General features: G+C 47.0%; 7 non-coding genes across 7 annotated transcripts; 2 read left to right on the top strand and 5 right to left on the bottom strand.

The window, feature by feature from the left end:
* The first annotated feature begins 3,310 nt into the window (after window positions 1-3,310).
* On the top strand, window positions 3,311-3,382 carry TRNAC-GCA. The gene has a single exon. It is a non-coding gene; the product is annotated as a tRNA-Cys (tRNA).
* Window positions 3,383-6,265: 2,883 nt separating this feature from the next.
* Window positions 6,266-6,337, bottom strand: TRNAC-GCA. The gene has a single exon. It is a non-coding gene; the product is annotated as a tRNA-Cys (tRNA).
* Window positions 6,338-9,198: 2,861 nt separating this feature from the next.
* On the top strand, window positions 9,199-9,270 carry TRNAC-GCA. Its single transcript has one exon. It is a non-coding gene; the product is annotated as a tRNA-Cys (tRNA).
* A 2,894-nt stretch (window positions 9,271-12,164) lies between these two features.
* On the bottom strand, window positions 12,165-12,236 carry TRNAC-GCA. Its single transcript has one exon. It is a non-coding gene; the product is annotated as a tRNA-Cys (tRNA).
* Window positions 12,237-19,055: 6,819 nt separating this feature from the next.
* Window positions 19,056-19,127, bottom strand: TRNAC-GCA. Its single transcript has one exon. It is a non-coding gene; the product is annotated as a tRNA-Cys (tRNA).
* Window positions 19,128-20,444: 1,317 nt separating this feature from the next.
* TRNAC-GCA lies at window positions 20,445-20,516 on the bottom strand. Its single transcript has one exon. It is a non-coding gene; the product is annotated as a tRNA-Cys (tRNA).
* A 925-nt stretch (window positions 20,517-21,441) lies between these two features.
* TRNAC-GCA lies at window positions 21,442-21,513 on the bottom strand. The gene has a single exon. It is a non-coding gene; the product is annotated as a tRNA-Cys (tRNA).
* Window positions 21,514-22,285: the final 772 nt, after the last annotated feature.

Genomic DNA, 22,285 nt, shown 5'->3' with positions numbered 1-22,285 from the left:
ACTGAGGGAATTGTAAGAGGTGGGCTTAGAGCCCAGGGAGTAGCCAGGGTGCAGAGGTAAGAGAATGTGGCCATGGTAGCGTGGTGACAGAACGCATAGTCACAGTCCGGCGAGGCATGGTGACAGCCCATAACTAATAACTCGACTCCACATTAAAGTTCAGAATTAAAACACGCTTATTAGATGAGACCAAGAAAAGTGCTTAATTGCCAACCTAGAGGTCCCTGATTCCAATTCTTTTTCCCTCCCAAACTTTGAACCCTCTTTCCATCTTTTGAGGATTCCCCCATTGTGTGAGCCCTGCTGGAAGAAATGGCTCTGCTTGTGGCTACAGAATGAAAGGCTGTTTTCTCCCTTTTCCCCCATAGTATTTCTAGCCAAACAGGTGCTCCTGACTCACACTGCACTCAGACTGAGTGACACAAATTCCAGGGTTGGCAGAGCTCAGGCATCGTCCAGCAGCTCCCTAATGGCTGGCCGAGAACCCAGCAGGCGGAGTCCCCTTGGATCGCCCCTGCCTCGCGAACCTTCCCTTCCGTGCTGCGGGCTTCCTGCCACCTAGACAAGGATGGTCTCATCTTTTCCCATAGGCAGAGCCAGTTCCTGTCTCTGCAACAATGTGTCTAGGCTGATACAACATTTGGAGTCGGTTGCAGGCAAAAGACCTTAAAGAAAGTGGGGTGGATGTAGGATTTCTTGCCGTGCTTGGGATAGAAGAAAGTAGAAATCCAGGGGATTCTTCTGGGCTGGAAATCCGAGAACCCATGGGCTCTCAGTGGTCAATGAGCTGATTGATCAATCACACAGATTCAATTGACCATGGATTGGAGGCAGCTTATCCTTCCAGTGGTCATTTAACGGCTGTTTATGGCCGATGTCTTCTCTGATTGGTCAGTGTCCATGCTGTAGCAATGGCTAAATACTTTTGAGTACCAGCCCTTCTTGGAGTAAATTTCCCCCTGGAGGACATACACATAGATACACACACACACATAGACACACACACACACACACACACACACACGCACTTTGATATTTCCCATTTGAATGTATATGATGATCTAGCCTTTCTGCTTTTTATTCAATAATGAGTTGAGCTTTGTAGGAAGAGAAACAGCCCTGTTCCTTAGTCAAGGGGATATTTAGCAGATGCCTCAGCAGAAGACAGAGAACAGGAAAACCCTGAACTCTTAAAGCTCCTTTCTCTCACATGTTCAGATGTGACAACAACTATTTCCTTGGTCATTCCTATATATTTGCTGGTGCAAATGTTTCCATAAAAACTGGTGTTGAGGACATGTAGGAATTGTTTCTGGCTTCCCAACCCATCTCCCTTCCTAATAACATCCCAGTTTTCCGTGGATACAGGCTGGTAGAACGGAAGTCTACGACCTTCTATACCTTGGAGGTAGGCAGGAATTTCATGTAGATGTTCTCCTCGGGATTCCAGCCATGGACAGGAGACAAAGCGCCCAGAGTAGCTGATTCTGGGTCATGTGGATGGAATTCCACTCTGGCCTCTTGCCATGAGTCGACGTGGCCAAGCCCTTCCCGAGCCATATCCTTCTGCTTCCTAGCAATTCTGTGATGTGTTTCCAATGAGCTCTTTTCTGAAATTAAAAAAGACAATTTGCTGAAAAAGACCAGCTGATAAAACTGCCTTCACCTTCTTCTTGCTTTCTAGCCATTGGAATGCGGCGTGATGACATCCTTGGACTGGCCTGGTGGATGAGGTACAGAAGCTTTGTAAGAAAAATCCATCTAGTTCTACAGAAATGCAAAAACTGTTTCAAATAAGAAAACCACTGGAACCACCAAAATGACGTCAGATATCCTGAATCTGGATGTCCCTGTGCTCTGAGATCACCACTCTGGACACAGGGTCCTTGGTTCAATATAATCAGGAAGGGAGCAGGTGGGATTGGGGGGTAGCTGGGACCCGTCTCCACCCGCCCATTTCGAATCTTGTTGGAATCAGTCTCTTTTCAGGATAAAACCATCTTTTGTTTAAGGACAGAGATGATTGGGGTTGTTGCCTTTTTTTTTTTTTTTAAAGCAAAACTAACTTGTGTGGAAACAAGCAAATAGGTCATTTCAGAGATAACATGTTTATAATTTGCATATCACTTTCTTACAAAGATGAAACTATTCTTCTATGATGTGTTTAACAGTAAAAGGAATTGATTACTTTTTCATGCCGATTTTAAAAAGGCTCTTTGGATACCTAGCTACAGTGTAAAAGGTGATTCGTGTCCCCTGAGGAGACTGAGGAGGTGGCCGTGCTGAGGGCAGGAAAGATTTCTAGAAGTCTCTGGAGAAGGACAAAGGAAGTTCAGAGTCAGACAGAGGTCCATCTGGATGCGGGTTAGTCAGTCAGTTCCCCCTAGTTCCCTAGAGATGAGGAGTTACCGTGTGCAATGGCTCACAGGCGACACGGGGCCCATCAGCAACGCCCAGACCGATAAGGGGGCAGGGTTCCGGGGGAAGAGCCTCTGACCGCATATCAGGTAGTCCCTGGTTCAAGTCTATGTGTCACCTGGTGGCCCTTCCTCTTGTTCTGACCACACATCAGCAATCACCCTGTCCTGGGTCTGGCCTCCAATGACCATGAGTCTGTCGTTCCCACCTCACTGCCTTTCCACGCTTTCCACCCTCTCTTCAGGTCACACCGTCTGTCTGACACAGGGAAAGAGGCAACAAACAGAATAAGGGACAAAAGAAGAGAGATGAAGGGGATAGTTCATCTGCCCAGTTTAGCGCAAAGAGGCGTTTAATCATACACATGGATCCTAGTGGTAACTCATCATTAAACCAAGTTTTGGGGGCATGATTTTAGTGACTGTCTTTGTTTTTGTTTTCCAGATCTATGCCATGCAGGGCACAAAGTAAATTGATCGCTCCGAAATCATCAGGAGCTTGTTAGAAACTCCCGTTGTCCCTTTTCCCCTTCCCAGAGAGTCTGGTTTAGGGCTTCCCAGGTGGGGCCCAAGAACTTTGACTTTTCTCAGCCCTTCCAACCCTACCTCAGAGGGTCTGTTGAGCAGAGATTTCTGAGTTCTGCTCTTCTAGATGAGTCCAGAATGTTCTAGTGGCAATCTTTAATGTTTTCAAGGCCAGTGCCTACCCCCAGGGGCTGAGTGTAGGAAGAATACTGGCTCTAAGTAGAGGTAAGAGGCAGGGGTGGGCGTAGCAGGTAGGACATGCTTCTGGGGGTGTAGGATGGAGAGCACTACCAAGAACTCATCTCAAGGTGACGGTCAGGGTGTGGCTCTGCAGGATTAGAGTGCTTATTAGACACCTATGAGCAAGTGGGGGTATAGCTCAGGGGTAGAGCATTTGACTGCAGATCAAGAGGTCCCTGGTTCAAATCCAGGTGCCCCCTACTATACCTATTTTTACCCCCTCCAACAGCTGTTGTCTCCCTGGTATTGAAACCTCAGAGAGAAGAGAGGGACCAGGACCCCTCGGTTTCACCTCCTGTGTTTCTCACAGACTCAGGTGGGCTCCACCGCCGAAGCCCACTGTGCTGTGCTGGCCGGGCCCTCTCGGTGGCTGCAGATGGGGTGTTTCGCTATTCTCTGTCCAGCACCGGAACCCCAACCCAAAATAGCGGGTCTTGGTGGAAAGCCCGGCTCTGCAACCTGCTCTACGAAACAGGTGTGCCGGTACCGCCGCCCCCGCCCCACAGCCCCGACTGCTGGCTGAGGGCCCGGCTCCGCAGTTCCAGAGCGAGCTTCATTCCAGGGTCTAGATCTCTGGCTCCTCGGCAGAGCTGGTGGTTCTTCAAGCACCCCCTGGGGGCCACAGGGCTTCCTGCCCCGAATGGTTGTGGCTCTGTTGTGGCTCCGGCTGTGATGGGGTCCCTGGGGTCCCTTGGAGCCTGACCTTCCCACCCTCCCTCCAGGGCCATGGGCTCCTGACTGGCTGCCAGTGACCATCTAGTCTGTTTCCATCAAACAGAAGCGCATTCTGGGCTTGCACCTGTGTGCGTGCCTGGTTACGGGAACTGGTGCTCTGAGTAACTGATCCTCAGAGAGAAGCAGTGTGTGGGAATGAAGGGTTAACCACCAGACCTCCTGTGCTGAAGGCAGGAAAAGACCGGTTGGTCCCACCTGGCTGGGAAGCTAGCAGACCAGGGTTAACAGACGCCAAACAGCCAAATGCCTTGTTGCCTGCTGTCAGCTGAAATGGCCGTGGAGAGGAAGACGCCGGTGGCTGATTCTAACACGCCGGGAATGACCAGCTCAGAGGTCCAGCTTCTATATCCAGCCTCAGAAGGACACACGGGGTTTCCGACGACCGTGCCGAGAAAATCTGCCTAAGGCACCCCGTGGCAGGGCCGAACTCCAGAAGCAAACTTGAATCCAGCCGGTGCTAAATTCCCTGAAACTGGGAGCCTCCTTGGTCTCTTGGGTGAGCGCTGGGGCATTTATCAGGGAAGAATAGTCCTCCTAAAACTGTAAAGGACATTTATGAGAGGATATGGGGAAATCAATCCCAGCTCCAAATGCCACCAACCTCCAGATTTCCTCTTATATCCGGGCTGATGGAACTGCTCTCAGAGGGTCCGCTTCCCCACCCCTGCCCACCGAATGCAGAAGCTGTCCACTCACTCTGGAAACGGAAAACACCCAGTGGGGAGCTTTCCAGCCCACCAGAAGCTTTGTGCTTTGGAACCCACAGAGCCTGTGGCTCCAGGAGGGGACAGTGTGGGGTCCCTGCTGGGGAGAGGGGGTGTGGTCTGACTGTCTTAGTCAGGGGCTTCAGCCAGCAAAGTAAGAGTACCCATGCCAGTTCAGAAGGCTTTTGGGCTTTGGTACCCCCCAAACAGGCAGCCTTAAACCCCATCCCTGCCCCCTCCAGATGTGCTGAGCCCAGACGTGAGGCCTTTCAAGGCAGATGGGGCTTCTCACTGGGAGGGTGGCGTCAGCCTTCCTGGCCAAATGCCTCCCCCAGGCTCAGCCCCAGGATTTGGCCTTGGGATGAGGAAGGGGAAAAGGAAGCACCATCTAGCCAGTGGTCGAACAGGGGAAGCTGGGGGAGAAGGGAGCAGGGGTCAGAACAAAGGAGCCCAGGAAGAAGTAGTGTGACGAGGGAAGGAGGGGGAGCAAGAAAGTGTGCCGCGAGGGACAGAAGGAGGGGAGGGGTTGGGCAGGACAGGGGGACTTCAGGGCACTGATATGAGGGGTCAGTGGGAAAGGGGAAGGAGCTCATGGCCAGGAGAGGGTGAGTCAGCCAGGACATGGGACCTGCAGGAATAAACAAACTACTGGGTCCTGGGAGGTCCCTCCCTGGGGGAGGCCACAACCATGAAGTGGTGCCAACCAGGATAGAATGTGAAGGGAGCCCTGGCTCAGGGGGGAAGACCTGACTACAGGCCGGAAGGGCCACTGCGAGCTCATCTGGTTTAGTACTGGATGTTCTGTGGGCATCATCCGGGCCATCATTAGGGAAGGCCTCTCTCCTCCAGCCCAGGGCAGCCTCAACTATGGGGAGGGGGAAGCAGCTGAAGGCAGTGGGCCCCGTCACATCTTGTCCCAGGTTAGGGAAGTGGAAAGAACCCAAGACCAGCCATGTGGGATCTGGCCCCAACCGTATGATTAATCAGGTGTGTGCTTGGGCACATCTCTTAATTATGGCCTCTTTTCAAGCCTGTAACATGGGGCACCAAAGAAAATTGGTGGTTTCCAATTCTGACTTTCCACTGGGATCATCTCATGAGCTTGTTAAAAATAGAGTCCCTTGGCCCCATGCCCAAGGGGGCATGGATCCAGGCAGCCTGACCAGGAGCCTGTAAGCTGTATTTCCATGAAAGTGCATGCCACGGCTCTTACCATCTCACACCCCAGGGGTCGTGACAGGCCATCCAGCAGGGGACCCTTGGCCTTAGAGAAGCTCAGAGCCCTCCACTGACATAACCCTGCTTTGACACTGACGTCCTTGGCTGTGGCTGGCTGGCACGGGCGGAGGGTGGTGCAGAAGGACATGGTGGACAGGAATGTCTTCCACCTGCCCCAGAGCAGGTCTCGGAGGCCGACTAGACATGAAGGGCTACATCAGTGTCTGAAGGAGTTCTGGAATTCATGACAGAGGCCAGACGTCTTCCCGTCAGTGTGAGGTGAGCTTTTAAGGACAGATGATCCTTAACTGTCCTTGTTCTTACTGATTTTTGGATGCAGCTCTAGCTCTCTTTCCCTCACTGGAGCCCATGACTCTACACCAAGGGCAGAGAGAAAAGAGCCCACTTGGGAGTAAAAGTTTGCAAACGGGGCACCTGGATTTGAACCAGGGACCTCTTGATCTGCAGTCAAATGCTCTGCCCCTGAGCTATACCCCCTCAACTGGTGGAATGGTCTAAGTCACACTTTTACCTGTGTTGCTACATCATGGTTCAGTTTTGCCGGTTGGCATTTCCTGTCCAGCTCTGCTTCTCTCAGCTCGTGTCTTCCTCGTGCGGGGATCCCAGACCTCCCGCTTCCCACCTCTCTACTATATGCACCTGTCTGAGGACGCCCCCAGTCGCCTTGTTGACCTTTACAGGTGGGCAGAGCTTTAAAACCATCCATATCACTCTCTTCAGCACTAAGGGCTGTTGAGCATGTCAGGGACACTGGGATGGTGACATAACTGTGGCCGGGTGACAGCGCCTCCCCTGTGCAGAGGGAAGGTTCAGAGCCCATGTCCAAAGGTTACTTAACGACACAGAAGAACACCCATAAGGGGCGCCTGGGTGGCTCAGTCCATTAGGCGTCTGCCTTCAGCTCAGATCAGGGTGCTGGGGTCCTGGGATTGGGCTCCCTGCTCAGGGGGGATTCCGCCTCTCCCTCTGCCCCTCCTCCTCCGCCCACCTCGGCTCGTGCTTGCTCTCTCTCAAATAAATAAATAAAATCTTTTTTTTTAAAGAACATCTGTGATAATATGTCATGTGAAAAGGCAGGTTACAGTGCAAGCTGGGGCAACCACTCTGGAAAACAGCAGGGAGGTTCCTCAAAAAGTTGAAAATAGAACTACCCTATGACCCAGCAATGGCACTACTGGGTATTTACCCTAAAGATACAAACGTAGTGATCCGAAGGGCATGTGCACCCGAATGTTTATAGCAGCAATGTCCACAGTAGCCAAACTATGGAAAGAACCAAGATGTCCATCAACAGACGAATGGATAAAGAAGATGTGGTATGTATATACAATGGAATACTATGCAGCCGTCAAAAGAAATGAAATCTTGCCATTTGCGACGACGTGGATGGAACTAGAGGGTATCATGCTTAGCGAAATAAGTCAATCGGAGAAAGACAACCATCATATGATCTCCCTGATATGAGGGAGAGGAGATGCAACATGGGGGGTTAGGGGGGTAGGAGAAGAGTAAATGAAACAAGATGGGATTGGGAGGGAGACAAACCATAAGTGACTCTTAATCTCACAAAACAAACTGAGGGTTGCTGGGGGGAGGGGGGTCGGGAGAGGGGGGTGGGGTTATGGACATTGGGGAGGGTATGTGCTATGGTGAGTGCTGTGAAGTGTGTAAACCTGGCGATTCACAGACCTGTACCCCTGGGGATAAAAATACATTATATGTTTATAAAAAAAAATAAAGATTAAAAAAAAAGTCAGGTTATAAAACAGTGTGTCTGAGAGAAATTGTAGATGATCTCAGCATTTTTTCTGCACTTTTATTTATCCTTTAAGTTTTCCATGTTGAGCTTGTGGCCTTTGTTTAAAAAAAAAAAAAAGATACTGAGGAGAAATTATACTCTAGGAGAGTTCCACTCCTGGGAATTTATCCGTCAGAAATACTCAGGTGAGGAACACCTGAGTGGCTCATTGGGTTAAGCCTCTGCCTTCAGCTCAAGTCATGATCTGAGGGTCCTGGGAGAGGACCTGAGGGTCCTCTGCTCTGCAGGGAGCCTGCTTCCTCCCCTCTCTCTCTCTGCCTGCCTCTCTGCCTACTTGTGATCTCTCTCTCCGTCAAATAAATAAAATCTTTTTTTAAAAAATTAAAAAAAAAAAAGAAATACTCAGGTGAGCACACAGAGATCCATATCTGTGGAGACTCGTTACAGCTTTTGCCTTTTTGTGCATTAGCAATAAACTAGAAACCACCTAACTCTCCACTGACTGGAAGTAGGTCACAAAGCAGTCACAGGATGGGGTATGATACAACAGAAACAGATAACAGAGGTCCAGAGTATGATCTTGGAAAGACGCTTAAACAATATCATTAAGGGCCAAAGGTAAGTTGCCTGGCATATGTATGATGTGAACTCATTTGGACCTTTAGAAAGATACCATGTAAATATATTATTATATATTAAGGAGTGCCTGGGTGGCCCAGTCAGCTAAGCGCCTGCTGTTGGTTCAGATCATGATCTCGGAGTGCTGAGATGGATCCCCTGCTCACTGGGGGGTCTGCTTGTCCCTCTCCCTCTGTCCCTGCCCCCTGCTCATGCTCTGTCTCTGTTTCTCTCTCAAATAAATAAATAAATAAAATCTTCTTTAAAAAAAGATTATACATACATACAAAGGTATTTACATATAAACATACATTAATTTGTATATATATAAGAAATTTTTTGAGAGAGAGGTGGGGAGGGGCAGAGAGAGAGGGAGAGGGACTCTCAAGCTGACTCCGTGCTGAGCAGGGAGCCTGACGCAGGGCTTGATTCCCCTCCACAGAGATCACAACCTGAGCCAGAACCAAGTCGGCCGCACAACCAATGGCGCCACCTAGGCAGCCCTAAAAATATATATTTAAGTATAAATTTTTATATTTATGTATGTGTTATATATAGCTTATCTGTAAAATATATATATATCATCTCCTGTGGGGGAAAATAAACCAAACAACTACTGCCAACGAGGGGGGGCGGATTCTTTCATTTTCCAATTTACACATGTAATAATAACCCACATGCCTACACACTCCAGCCTTGCAGGTACTGAGTGGCTAAAAATAACTGAGAGAAAGCACTACAAATATTCTTTCCTTTCCCGCCTTCCACAGCTGCACACATCCTGATTCCTCCCTTGGAGGGAGCCCGCTGCCTGGTATGCAGCATGTTGGTGCATTTTCACCCAAGCAGGCCAGGCAGTTCCTGAGAGAGGTACTTCAGAAGGCGTTACTCATCACTGTACAGGTAGTCTGGGTGTGGCTACACAGATGAAGAATATTAATTAAGTCACCCCATAGCAGGAGGGGGTATAGCTCAGGGGTAGAGCATTTGACTGCAGATCAAGAGGTCCCCAGTTCAAATCTGGGTGCCCCCTATTTATTCCTAATTTAAATTGAAGCTGCATTTTTAAAAACTTCCTCTTCCTTATTAGACGTCAATGTGAAGTTGTTTTCCCCTGAAACCATCCAGTGGAGGAGCTTACTACCATAGTTGCTCTGTCTGCCTAGCTCCTTGCGTTCTGGGTCTCCTCCGATTCATCCCTAAGTGGGCATCATCAGTGATCCGATGTGAACAGTATCTTCCAGGGACAGTCCCTGTCTCTGCCTTTATGTCCTCAGGGCTCCCCCTTCTCAATTCAGGCTTTCTGTGAATGGGGTGGATGGGGTCTTCTCTTTCCAAGCCAAAGGGCTGGGATCTGTGACTCCCATGTTCATGTGCACGTTGAGGAACTACTGAAGACGATCGTATGTCTTCTTCAAGCTTTACAAGTTAACTTCTGCATAAGGGACCAGTGAATTATACCATCCATCTCCGAACTCGAGAGTGTAATGACTTTCTGTGGTTTGGAAAAGGAGCAGCTGGGCATGTGGGTAGACAATCTCAGAGTTCATTCTGAGTTCTGAGATACGGCATGGAATTCACAAGTGATTTCTATGACGTCTTACGCCAATCATCTTTTATGACCTTTCTCCCAACTCCCTAAAACACATTTCACCACCCTCTAGGCTTTGATCAACAGCAGAATTCTACACTTTTGATAGGCTAAAAACAGGTTCTCATAAATTATTTGACAGCAAGAAAGCTTCAATCCCTTTAGACAGGACGGCGGGAAAAGGCAGCAGAGAAGCTACTGTGGTCGGACTTTGTCTAATTCGGTCAGCTGGCCCAGAGAACTCTGTCTGACACCCCAGGTTGAAAATATTCTCTATCCTGAGTTCTGTTATCAGCATTACAGCATGAGGGCCTGAAAAAACAAAACTTCTTTTATCCTCAGGGATGTGCTTTGGAGTTTCCCTTTCACTGAAGCTGATTCTTTTTTGTTAGAGAAAGACTCGAATTTCTGACTTAGTGCTTATTTTTCCAGTTCCATAAACACTTGGAACTTTGGCAGAGAGCCGGGTGGCTTGTCCCTTTCCTGTCCCTGCCCTCCCACGACACCTTCTGATACTGAAAATGACGTCTGGTGGCAGCCTCCATCCATTTCCTCCTCCTCCCTGTGGGGCCTTCCATAATTGTGTAGGAGCTGTTTCTGTTTCTTGCCCTTCCCAAGAGCTCCCTAGTGGCCCCCACCCCCTGATTTAGCCCTTTCCCTCTTATGGGAGAGAGCCTGTGTATATGAGGCCATGTATATGATTTTCATCGCTAAGCTGGGGCTGGTCCCTTCCTCAGTTGTCTTGCTCCGACTGTGAATACGAAAACCTTTCTCTACCTTTGGAAATGTCATTCTTTGACTTTGTTGTGAGTCTCTGCTGGCCTAGGAGGCGAGGTTTCTCCTCATTATTTTCAGACTCCTACACAGTCTGTATGCCTGTTGGGAGCGCCCTCCCTATACCCTTGGCACTGGATACTTGGGTCATAGAGGCCTGTGGGGAGGCTGACAGATCAAGGTGGAGAAGGCAAGTGTGGAAGAGGGCAGTGTGTGGCTGAGGGGCTGGGCTGTGCTGGGGTCCCCAGAGGACAGTGAGCTAGCCCTTTGCTCTCAGAACTACCAAGGACATTATGCATCCTAGGTAAGTGGACAGTGGACTCTTGCTATGTGAAACCACAGCGACAGTGCTTGAGGGGAGGGAGCAGAAATGACAAATTCCTGCAACCACCACAGGGCAGAAGTGGAGGGGAAAGATAGGCCAGGAGGGTCTTGGGGTTTGGGGCTAACAGGAGTCTAGGCTTCCCTAGAGGGAGATACAAAATAACCATCTTTATTTCTTGTAATGATTTTTGCCTCAAAAACTATTTGTCTGGTATTAATATAGCTACCTGATATATATTTATCATAATTACATCTCTTTCTGTCCTTTTATTTTTAATATATTTATATCCTTATGTTTTCTACATATCTTGCGTGAACATCCTATAGTTGTTCTTTTTTTATTATCCAGTTACATTCTTTGTCTTTTTACTGTGGTATTTTATACATTTACATTTAATGTTAGTACTGATAACAGTTTGGTTTAAATTGTCTATCTTCTTTGTCCTTCCAGTTCTAGGTTCTTTTGCTCTCTTTTCCTGTCTCCTTTTGGCAACTATAGGAAGAGACCCCGGGAGTTGAGAGATGAGATCCCTGCACTGTGGACTGGAACTGGTAAAAATCCACAGGAGTCCATGGAGCTAACAGATTTCTCTTGATGATAGGATCACACAAAAGATGGTGAGTATGGGGCTGACAGACCCTGGAACCAGAGTGTATGCAAGGGAACCAGCAACTTTGTCTGCTATTGAGAGTGACCTAGGCTCCTGGGATTGGCTTTTGCCTAGAATAAAAAACAAGGAGCTAGAGAATAAAATCATTAGCACTTTTCCTGTGCTGACCTGGGTGGAGACAAGTGTCTCTAGGGGACAGCAATTTTCTCACTGTCCACAAAAGGTGGACTCACGGAGATGCAGAACCCGATCACAGCTCCAATTAAGCTACACCCCTCCCCATAGCAGACATCTGACTCCTTTGTTTCAATTACAGTCTCATTAGGGACATGCTTCCCCCCCCCTCTTCTGCCCCTCACTCCAGCACAAGACGCTACCCCTGCTTAACAGGACAGAAGCAGCAAGACGGCAGATCCTTGGTTTCCTGCCATAGGACAGGGACACTGATGATGCCCACTTAGGGATGAATCGGAGGAGACCCAGAACGCAAGGAGCTAGGCAGACAGAGCAACTATGGTAGTAAGCTCCTCCACTGGATGGTTTCAGGGGAAAACAACTTCACATTGACGTCTAATAAGGAAGAGGAAGTTTTTAAAAATGCAGCTTCAATTTAAATTAGGAATAAATAGGGGGCACCCAGATTTGAACTGGGGACCTCTTGATCTGCAGTCAAATGCTCTACCCCTGAGCTATACCCCCTCCTGCTATGGGGTGACTTAATTAATATTCTTCATCTGTGTAGCCACACCCAGACTACCTGTACAGTGATGAGTAACACCTTCTGAAGTACCTCTCTCAGGAACTGCCTGGCCTGCTTGGGTGAAAACGCACCAACATGCTGCATACCAGGCAATGGGTTCCCTCCCCAAAAGCTCCCAGCCTATGTCCTCCTGGCCTACAGCCCCTAGGGGCAGGCAGCAGCCTGGAGAAGCTGCGATGATGGCTGCTAGAATGGCATGGGGAGGCAGATCCCCATGCCCGTCCTGGCGAGAACCTGAAAGCCAGAAACTTAACATGATTGAGTGTCTGTCCAAACCCATGTCATGAAGGCCTGACCCTCACCACCCTTGTGGGCTGACATTTGGTTCAAGGTACTCTCTAGCAAATCACGGTCTAGGACACAAGGTGATCCTCCCAGCAACCCCTTCTTCAGTTAGTATAGATGGAGAATGACCCACTCCAAGAAGTGGTCAGAAGTAGACGGCGGAAGAGTTAGGCATCCCCAAAAGCACGAACCGACCTACGCTAATGTAATTCAAGGACCAAGAAATGTTACTAGAGAAGAACCCCGTTTGACCTGGCAGCATTCTGATCTGTGGGCCATGACTGATCCTGTCCAGGAGATAAACTTACTTTGATTTGCATCTTTGCATCGCCAGCCATCCCAAGTCCCTGCCCCCACTGCTGTCATGGGAGCTGTCAAACTTTCTCCTCTGAAAACTGTCTCTCCCCACTACTGGCATTTCCCCCTCCTACCCACCAGCCTGGACATCTGGCAATCTCCTCAGAAGTCTGCTGGAAGCTTCTCTTTTCCCCTCCTGGCCAGGAGGCTGCAGAAACTCTCATCTCTACACTGATTTCTACCATGATGCTAAAGTCCCCAGAATTTCTTGTTTCTGCCCAAGAGGGCTGACTGCCAGGTCAAATGGAAAGATTCATGAACCTGCAAGAGCGCAGAACTCCCCAGAGGCCAGAGACTGAGTGCCAGCAAGAACCCCGGTTTTAACAAACCCAAGTGTGCGAGAAGCAGCGTTGCCTGGAGGCCCACGGCATCGATTCTGAAGGCAGAGAGCCTTGCTCCAAGTCTTGCCCCAGCTGTGTGCCTTCTAGCCGGTTACTTCCCCTCTCTATGCCTCACTGCATAAGCTGTGAAATGATAATAGCATATACTTGATGGACGGGTGGGTAGATCAAATGAGTTAGTCCACATAAAACACTTGAATCAGGACTGGCACTTGGGAAGCTCTATGTCACTGTTTGCTGAGCAAATTTAAAAATGCACGAGGAAACTAGCTAATATCTGTGAGAGTTGACGGAATAGGAAACACCGGACTTGGACCTACAAAGACTCCACCTTTGACATTTGAATAAATCAACGAGGATCTTAAAAGGGAGAAATGAGATCGAAACTGAGGAGCAGAAGACTCAGAAATGATCACATATATTTGAAAAACTAATCAAGACATTCTCGAAATGAAAGATGCAATTAACTTGTTTTTACTTACTTCCTGTTGAAGTGTGATTTACGCAAAGCACACAAATTCTAAACGTACAGCTCAATGAATGCTGACATACATGCTCATCCAAAACCATCACCCAAATCAAGACAGAAAATTTCTAGCACTTTTAGGGTTTCTTTGCATCCCTTCCCAACTGCCCCCCTCCCCAAAGGTAACCACCATTCCTTTGCGATGGATCAATTTTGCCTGATTTTGGATTTATTCTTTTGAGTCTGGCTTCTCTCACCCAACCTCAGGTTTCTAAGACTCACACGTGTTTGGCCACCGTGACAGTCGTGTGTTCTTTTTGATTCCTGTTTGGCATTCCAGTGTATGACTGTACCGTGATTTATTTATCTGTGCTACTGCTGATGGGCATCCAAGCTGTTTCCAGTTGGGAGCTATTAAGAGAAATGCTGGTATGAACCTTCTTTCATGTACGTGCACTCTTAAGTATATAGTTTGGAATAGATTTGCTGAATAAGAGAGCATTCACAGTTTCAACTCTAACTGATAATGCTAGTTTTCTGAAGCGGTTATATCAAACTGTACTCTTATAGGCAACATAGGAGACTTACTATTGCTCCATATTCTCACAATGCTCAGTACCACCAGTCTTCTCCATTTTAACCATTCTGGTGAGAATCTAGTGCTATCTCCTTGTGGCTTCCACCGCATCTCCCCAAAGACTAATGAACATTTGAGCATCTTCTCATATCCTGATGGGTCATGTGAGTGTGTACTTTTGTGAAGGGCCTATTCAAATCCCTTGTTCGTTTTTCCGTGGGGTTGTCTGTATTCTTCTTCTTGTTTCGTCCAAGTTCTTTATATGTTGTGGATACAAACCCTTCATTGGCTATATGTATATATGGATATCATGAATTTACAAGGAAGTTTGGAGGGACCACAGAAAAGCAGAAGTTTTGGTGAAGGAAATGATCTTGTTGGGGGACAGGAGAGTGAGGAGCTTTGCCATTCCTTGGGTAGGAAGTCAATATACTGGCACCTCAATCAGCTAAAATTGTGGAATTTTCCACTGACCCAGCTCAGGCCAGCTAAACTCACTCATTCTATTGGTGTAAGTTGTATTGTCCTAGAAAATTTTCCATGCCACCTGAATACTATACCTTATTGGCACAAAGTCATTCATAACATAATCCTATGATCCTTTTAATGTCTTTAGAAATTGTAATAAGGTATCCTTTCAAATATCTCTCATATTGGTTATTAGCGTTTTCTCTGTTTCCTTTGTCAGTCTTGTCTGTGTTATCATTTTTATTATTTGTTTCAAAGAACAACTTTTGCTTCATTGGCCCAATCTCTTACTTATCTGTTTTCTATTTAATCAATTTATGCTTTCATTAATTCATATTTATTACTTTCTTTATTTTTCCTTTGGCTTTATTGTCCCTTTCCATTTTTGCTTAATTTTTTTATTTTTTATTTTTTATTTTTTAGAGAGGATGGGACAGATGCAGAGGGAGAGCAAGAGAGAATCCCAAGCAGACTCCATGCCTACCCAGCATGTGAGTCTGACATGGGGCTGGATCTCATGACCCCAAGATCACGACCTAAGCCAAAATCAGGAATCAGTTGCTGAACGAAATGAGCCACTCAGGCGCCCCTTTATGGCCCTTTTATATCTTTTTTGGGATAGATTCAGAGTTAATTAATTTTCACCTTCTTCTTTTCACAAAGATGTGGGTGCAGGAAGGGTTTAAATTGCTCTCTGCACACTGTCACAGTTGCAGCTGACAAGTTTCAGTATCTGGTGTAATCATCATCATGTAGTTCTAACTCAGTTGCGATTTCTCTTTTGGCCCCTGGATTATTTAGACGTATAGTTTTTAATTTCTAAGAAGATGGGGATTTTCTAGTTATTTGTTAGGTTGTCTCGTTATTTATTGTTACTTGAATTTTAATTTAATTTGGTCAGAATACATATTTGTTGTGATTGAAATACTTTAGAATTAGTTAAGACTTGCTTTACAGTCAGTTTGTGTGAATTGTCCATGAGTGACTGGGGGGAAAAATGCATGTTCTCTAATTGCTGAGTGTGAGGTTCTTTATGTGTTAATTAGGTCCTGTTTATTAATCATGTTGTTCAAATCTTTTATATCTTTCTGATATTTTTCTGCTTGTCCTTTCAATTCACAAAAGAGGGTTTTAAAGATCTCTCACACAATTGGAAAGTTGTTCATTTCTCCTTTTTAATCTGTTAATTTCTGCCTCATATGTTTTGAGACTCTTTTTTTAGGTGCATCAAATTTAGAATTGTGGTACCTAACTGGTGAATTAAACTTTTTATCAATACAAAATGACCATCCTTATCTCTTGTAATGATTTTTGCTTCAAAAACTATTTTTCTGGTATTAATATAGGTACCTGATATATATTTATCATAATTACATCTCTTTCTGTCCTTTTATTTTTAATATATTTATATCCTTATGTTTTCTATCTCTCATGAACATCCTATATTTGTTCTTTTTTTTTTAATCCAGTTACATTCTTTGTTCTTTTTTTTTTTTTTTAAATCCAGTTACATTCTTTGTCTTTTTACTGTGGTATTTTATACATTTACATTTAATGTTAGTACTGATAACAGTTTGGTATAAATTGTCTATCTTCTTTGTCCTTCCAGTTCTAGGTTCTTTTGCTCTCTTTTCCTGTCTCCTTTTGGCAACTATAGGAAGAGACCCCGGGAGTTGAGAGATGAGATCCCTGCACTGTGGACTGGAACTGGTAAAAATCCACAGGAGTCCATGGAGCTAACAGATTTCTCTTGATGATAGGATCACACAAAAGATGGTGAGTATGGGGCTGACAGACCCTGGAACCAGAGTGTATGCAAGGGAACCAGCAACTTTGTCTGCTATTGAGAGTGACCTAGGCTCCTGGGATTGGCTTTTGCCTAGAATAAAAAACAAGGAGCTAGAGAATAAAATCATTAGCACTTTTCCTGTGCTGACCTGGGTGGAGACAAGTGTCTCTAGGGGACAGCAATTTTCTCACTGTCCACAAAAGGTGGACTCACGGAGATGCAGAACCCGATCACAGCTCCAATAAAGCTACACTCCTCCCCATAGCAGACACTCTGACTCTTTTTTTTTTTTTTACAGGGTTATGCTTCCCTCCCCCTCTTCTGACCCTCATTCTAGCACAAGACGCTACCCCTGCTTAACAGATAGGACAGAAACAGCAAGACAGCAGCTCTTTGGTTTCCCACCACATCTCAGAGGCCCCTGTCTTCACCTTTCTTCTTTCCTGTTCTTCTCAAGGAAAGCATGCCCATCCCCCCTTCCAAGTAAACCACTCCATTCGCACTCTGGTCCCCATGACTGAACTGACTCAATTCTTTCTCCATCTTGTTCCTTCCCCTGGCCAAAAACCTGCTCCTATCTCTAGCCTAAATTAGATTAGGTTTTCCACCTTCCCTGTAGCTCCTCTTCTCTCTCTGGACATTTTGTAGTCCTCATTCTCCAACTCTACTTTCTCACACAATTCCTCATCCTGTACATCTCATCTGTCACTAGGTCCTGTATATTTTATCCTGGGAGCTTCTCTGGAATTCCTTTTCTCCTCTACATCCACTTCCTTACTCCATCTGTGTCACTGGGCAGGTTTTTGTGTTTTTTTTTTTAAACTCTGTTAGCTTCAGTTTCCTCATCTTAAACAAGGACAAGTTTCTTGCAACAAATATGGCTAACTTCAGGTAAGCAGCTAGACATGGTACTAGCACATAGTAGGTGCTCAAAAAATAATACCAGTTAAGGAATTGTCCTTTGGCAAACTCGGTCATGTAAGCACTCTCTGTAATGTCTCTTAAGTGATGTCCTGAAATGAAGGGACTGGCCTTGCTGTTTCTTGACAGTCTGCAGGACTCCTTATGACCCACAGAACAAAGTCTGAATTCCAAAACCTCCCTTACAAACAGACCCTCCTCTGCTGAACGTCCATGTCTGACATTAGGTCACAGTCATGTGCCCTCCACCCTGTCCCCTGCATAGTCATCATGTGCACAGACACACTCACGTGCACCCACTCTGCACACATAAGTACTTGCAAACCGGTACCCTTGCATACCTTCTAGAGCCCAGAAAGTGCTCCAAACACATGGCATATTTGTTTCTTTGTGCATGTGCTCCCCACACACTGCCTGACATTCACCATCCAGACCCAACTGACCCCACCATCTCTGCAGAGCCCTCACTGAGTCAGCCTGGAGTGGCCAGGCTCCTTTCTAGCTAATATATTTTATGTTGCAAATCACTCCTCCTCACAAGAAGGAGAGCCTCTAAAAAGAGTGAGGAAGGAAAACGTATGAATAGATTTCGCTCACCTCTGGACCCCCAGGCCTGGCCTCTTGCTCAGCACAAGAAACATTTGAGGAATTTAACTGAGAGGGCTGATTGCTCTCTGGGGTTTTGTCCTGCCCCAGGGAGAGAGGGGTTGGGGGAGGGGAGGCGGCAGAGCTGCTGCCAGAGGGCTCCCAGGTGGCCCAGGGGAACCCAGGGGTAAGGGGGCATATGCACCAGAAAGACAGGCGCATTTTCAGTGGGCAGCATGCCTGCTCCCTACAGGTCAGCCCTGCTTATTCAGGATGGGAAAACCACCTGGGTGGCTTCAACACAGGATAGGTACTTGCTGGGAAAATAGACTCATTCCTCTGTGGGGAGACAGGACACCTAATAGCTTAGATCTAGTACACAAGACAGGAGACTGAGAGGTCTCTGGATCTCATCTTCATGTCCACTCTACATTCTGTTCATTGAACTGTTGTTCAATGTCAAAATCCCTCTCCCTCAGTAAGTGGGTGAGCTGTGGAGATCAGGAAACTTCTGCACCCAGGCAAGTTTCCAGCTCTGAGTCCTTGTCTGAATCAGGAGCCCAGGGCCTCTTCAACAAACAGGAGACTTTTCTCCCAATTCCATGGCTCTCTGAGGTGGGCAGGAGATCTGTTTGAGATGTCAGCCCACAATTATTCCCATAAGCTAATAGACTCAGAAGGCCTGCAGGAAGTAGTTGAGGTCTGCCTTGGCCTTGGCAATGGGAGAGAGAGCAGCAAAAAGAGAAAATGAGGATCACTGGAGGTGTGTTATAGGTTGACTGGGTATGTGTGAGGCTCAGAGGAGAGAGCATGGCCTTGAACCACAGCTGTGTCTCTCCCCAAACACACCAGTCCCTAAGAGTCCTATGTGACAAGAACATAAGTCTCTGCAGGAACCCTGCAGACCAGAATGCAGGATGCCATGCCCATTGCAATCCAGTTCCAATTCAAACCCTTGGCACATAAATAAGGGGGCACCTGGATTTGAACCAGGGACCTCTTGATCTGCAGTCAAATGCTCTACCCCTGAGCTATACCCCCAGGCTGCAGATTCTATATAATTAATACCTTTCATTGTCTCTTTGGTAACACTCAGCTCTGCAAAATGAAGTCATGGCCCCCTTCCAGAACCGACTTTCTAGAAGTTGCCAGACCTGGTTCATAGTAAGACATCCTCTATCAGCCCTGTGGCTTCCCAGGCCTCAGTCCCTGGTGGGGTCATTAGCAAGGAAAAGAGAGAAGCCACCTGAAGAACCCCCAACCCATTGCCTTTTCAGTTTAGCCCAAGAGCTGGCCAACCTGTTACCAAGAAAATGTTCTGACTTGCTTGCTTGGTTTTCAGCAGGCACCAGATTACCCTTTCTCCATAAAAACCACAGACCCAGGCCTCCCCGACCACTTTGATTCAAGGAGAGCAGACAAGGTCAGGTGTAACCACACTGCCATTCAACACGCTTCCATTCCCTTAATGTTTACAGGAAGCTGTAGAGGATGGTCTCTATCTTTCACTGGCCCTGGAGTCCACAGACAGAAATGGGCTGTTGGTTCAAATGCTATGAGCTCAACAGAGATTCAGGGTTTTTATTACATAAATTGGACTTATAGGAACAACTCTTTAGAGACTGGAAAGAAGTCTCTAGTTGGGAATCAGCTTAGACCAATCGTAGCATCTCTGCCACAGGGAACAGAGACAAGGACCCCCTCACCCCTGGTGGCCTGGTTTTATGAACTTCTCCAGAGGACATTGGTCCTAGAGTTTCACATCCACTGGAAAGAATAACGCAATATCCACTAAGACCAAAATCGTTGTCTTTAGCAGACACTCTCCAAAATAGTTCAATAATGAAAGGACACACAGCCACCATCTGTCCATTTACCTGAGGGCAGATTTGCAGCTAATAATAACAACTGACATCTGTGTTCTAGGTGGTGTTCTAAATGCTTTAAATTCTCTCTCTCTCTCTTTCTCAGACACACACACACACACACACACACACACACACACACACACACACCCTATAAGGTGGTACTACCCCCATTTTGTAGATGTAAAACCTGAGGAACGAGGGAGAGTGGGAGCCACTTGGGGTGACACCCCCTACCTCACCCCAGCAGTGACCCCTAGAATCAAACCAGACTTCCCACAGGAACTTTTGAGGTCTTCCTATTGCTGCTGGATGTATGCAAGGAATAACTTGTCTTCGCAACTCCAAAGCACCGGTGAAGAGCTTGGCACTGGCCAGTCACTGGTGTTCAGCAAGTCAATGAGTATGGATGGATGATCCGTGCACAACCTCCTGGCCCTTTCTTCTTAACTGGGAAGCAGGGGGAAGGACTATCCAAATTTACACATAAATAAGGGGGCACCCGGATTTGAACCGGGGACCTCTTGATCTGCAGTCAAATGCTCTACCCCTGAGCTATACCCCCAGGCTGCAGAGATTACATAAGTAATACCTTTCATCATCTGTTTTATAACACTCAGTTCTGGAAAATGGCCCCCTTCCAGGACTGGCTTTCTGGAAACTGCCAGACCTGGTTCATGGCAAGACATCTTCCTTCAGCCCTGCGGCTTCCCAGGCCTCCTTCCCCGGTGGGTTATTGGTGAGGAGAAAAGGAAAGAGGCTGCTTGGAGAACCCCCAATCCATTTCCCATTGCCTTTTTTATTTAGCCCAGGACCTGGCCAGCTGTCTCCAAAACTACCCAACCCATCAGGGCCCCCACTCTTTACCTTTCTTCCTTCAGTGAAGACAGAAATGGACTCTAATTCAGACAGTGTTGCAGAGCTCCAATAGTTGGGAGCAAACCTTGTCTGAGTAGCTAAGCCAGGCTTTAGACCCAGAAGGTTGAAGCAAGTACATGAGTGGGCACTGGTGTGGGAAAAAACAGATCCCCAGAGGGAAATGTCTATCATACATGGAGAGAACCCGGATGCTATGATTTGTCTCTGTAGGTCTCACCATGACCCCACTGAGCCAAACTGTTTTTGCTGGGAAGGAGAGGAGAGGGCGATGATTTAAGGTTACCATTTACTGTCTGATCCTGGGAAGTACTGTCTGATCTCTGGTCTGCCCTGGAAAAGCCCAGCATAATTCCCAGCATGTGTCTCTGCCTTCTCTTTGAAGACCCAATAGAGTGGAAGAAATTAGATATAAAGAGAAAGGAGAAAAAGCTAGATGCCAAGAGAGATATCCAGAGCATTGGTATAGGCAAACATGTAAGGGGCAATCCACCCAGATTGCCTTTGTGCAAGGGCTGACCTGTGGCTTCCGATTTCAGGGAGGGTCATAATTAGCGTGGATGAAAGGAAATTGGAATATGGGCAACAGCTGTGAATAGGAAAAACAATAGGGCAGGGGGCACCTGGATTTGAACCAGGGACCTCTTGATCTGCAGTCAAATGCTCTACCCCTGAGCTATACCCCCCTGCTTGGTATGAGTGTCTAATAAGCACCTTTCACCTTCATAGTCACACCCAGAGCTCCTATAACACATGGGGAGTTTCTACTTGTCTCCAGAGAGTTGATCAAACCAGCAATTTATTCCTCCACAAATTCACCCCAGAAAGGTCCTTGCCCAGTCCCCAGAGCCCCCAGCCTCTCCCCTCCACATGCCTGCATCTCCCCCTGTTCTTCAGTCTGTGATGACAGCAGCAGCCAGGAGTATTGACTTTAACTACTGGAAGGGCTTTTAAGATTCACTTGTCTGAGTTTCTCTTATTCTACACCACAAAACGGCAACTTGAAGAGATGCTGCCTATCCTCTTTGGAGACACATGCAGTACTTACATCTGAAGATGTCTCTCCAGTGTGCGTGCTTATTCGCCAAACCTGGAGGGTGGTGGGGGCAGCTGGGGAGGTTAGTGAAATTTCTAGTCCCTGACCTGGACCAAGGAGTTGTCCTAGAAAATCATGGAGACATGAGGACTACACAGAGCCAGAGAACTCCTGAGCTACAATGAAAAGCTCTATCCTGAGCTACACTTCCAACCACAGAACATGGATGTTTTTAATATTATATTTTGTGCTTTTATTGAAGTATCTCTTTTTTAAGAGTTTATTTATTTATTTATTTGACAGACAGAGATCACAAGTAGGCAAAGAGTCAGGCAGAGAAGTGGGCCCGATATGGGGCTCGATCCCAGGACCCTGGGACCATGACCTGAGCCCAAGGCAGAGGCTTAACCCACTGAGCCACC

Source organism: Enhydra lutris, unplaced genomic scaffold, assembly GCF_002288905.1.
Source record: "Enhydra lutris kenyoni isolate GAN:26980312 unplaced genomic scaffold, ASM228890v2 scaffoldscaffold37, whole genome shotgun sequence".
NCBI lineage: Eukaryota > Metazoa > Chordata > Mammalia > Carnivora > Mustelidae > Enhydra > Enhydra lutris.
Note: the sequence above shows the minus strand (reverse complement) of the source record. Positions and strands in the feature narration are given on the sequence as shown.